Source organism: Orycteropus afer, unplaced genomic scaffold (assembly GCF_000298275.1).
Source record: "Orycteropus afer afer isolate SDZICR_OR568_19922 unplaced genomic scaffold, OryAfe1.0 scaffold00882, whole genome shotgun sequence".
Taxonomy (NCBI): domain Eukaryota; kingdom Metazoa; phylum Chordata; class Mammalia; order Tubulidentata; family Orycteropodidae; genus Orycteropus; species Orycteropus afer.
The window spans coordinates 142,624-144,690 of NW_006922469.1; positions in this window are offsets into that span (position 1 = coordinate 142,624).

Below are 2,067 nucleotides of genomic sequence, written 5' to 3' on the forward strand. Positions count from 1 at the left end.
TCAGGCTGCACTTCTTCCAGGACAGATTTGTTAGTTATTTTAGCAGTCTATGATACTTTCAGAATTCTTCACCAGCACCACAACTCAAAAGCATCGACTTTTCCTTGGTCTTCCTTTTTCATTGTTCAACTCTCACATGCATATGAGGCAATTGAAAATACCATGGCTTGAGTCAAGTTAACCTTAGTCTTCAAGGAAATATCTTTGTTCTTCAGCACTTGAAAGAGGTCCTTTGCAACAGATTTGCACAATGCTATACAACATCTGATATCTTGATTGCTGCTTCCATTGTTATTGATCGTAGAACCAAGTAACATGAAGTCTTTGACAACTTCAATCTTTTCTCCATTTATCATGTTGCTAATTATTCGTCCTATTGTGAAGATTTTTGTTTTCTTTATATTGAGGTGTAATCCATACTGCAGACTGTAGTCTTCAATCTTCATCAGTAAGTGTTTCAAGTCATCTTCACTTTCAGTGAGCTGTGTCGTTTGCATAACGCAGGTTGTTAATGAGTCTTCCTCCAATCTTGATGCCACATTCTTCTTCATATAGTCCAGCTTCTTAGATTATTTGTACAGCATCCAATTGAATAAGTATGGTGAAAGGATACAACCCTGACTCATTCTCTTCTTGATTTGAAGCCATGCATGATTTGAAACATTTTCTTATCCAGTCTGCAACTCTCCATCTCTTGAGTGGTGCATTTAATTCATTAGCATTCACTTTAATTATTGACAAGTATGAATTGGTTGCTGTCATTTTGTTATGTGTTTTTTCACTCTGTTGATGGTTTCTTTGTTCCATATAATTTTCTATGCTGAGCTCATTATGATTATGAATTGTGTTATCATTTCCTTCACTGCTGATGTTTTAGTATTTGCATATTTGTGTGTGTCCTCTTTATTATTGTGGTGTGAAAGTTTAACATTTTTTCTTTGAGGTTATCCCATGAATTATAATTTTCTCCCTGAGTTTAGAACAATCTGTTCTATCTTTCAACTCTCTTGACTTCCTCACCAGTTAGAAATTTTTTAACTACACTATTTTTTCCCTCTTTTTGGTTTGTACTTTTCTTCATTTGCCAATTGATGTTTTGGTTCACTGTTTACAATCTTGTAAGCTTATTTTTCTTTGGATATGTCCATAGATGTGTTGGTTTCTGGGTTATGTCATCTTGTGTATTAATGGTTGGTTGTTGTTTGCTATTACTGGTTCTCTGTTTAAAGGACTCCCTTTAGTATCTCTTGTAAGGTTGCTCTAGTTCTAACAAATTCCATTAATTTCTGCTTATCTGGAAATCTCTGAATTTCAACACCATATTTGAGAGATAATTTTGCTAGGTATATACTTCTTGGTTGGAAATTTTTCTCTTTCAGTGTTTTATATATACCATCCCATTGCCTTGTCACCTGAATGGTTTCTGCCAAGAAATTAGAGCTGAGTCTTATTGGTTGCCCCACATAGGTAAATTTTTATTTTTCCTGTGCTGCTTTCAGAATTCTTTCTTTGTCTTTGGTTTTGGTGAGTTTGATGATGATATATATTGGTTATTTTATTTTAGCATCTATCCTGTTTGGGAGTCATTGGTGTTCCTGAATGGGTATATTCTCATCTTTCATCATATTAGGGAAATTCTATTTGAAAAAGTCTTGGACAAATTTCTCAATGGTTTTCTTTTTTTCTTCCTGTTCTGGAATTCTGATTACAAGTAGGTTATTCTTTTTAATGGCATCATACATGAATCTTAGGCTTTCTTCATTTTATTTTGATCTTTTTTTCTGATTGATCCATTTCCAAAGAAGTATTCAAGTATTTGTCTTTAATATCATTAAATCTGTATTCCATTGATTCTATTCTACTTCTTTGTCTTTTCAATGTGTTATCTATTTCTGAAAATTTAGTATCAATCCTTTGGATTTATACCTGTAGACTTTGTATCATTTCTAATGTTTCATTTATTTTGCCATTTTGTTCTTATATTTTCTTCCAAAATTGTTCTAGGGTTTTGTCTGTGTTTTCCTTAATTTTATTAGTGTTTTCCTTGATCTGTGTCTTGATTCCTAG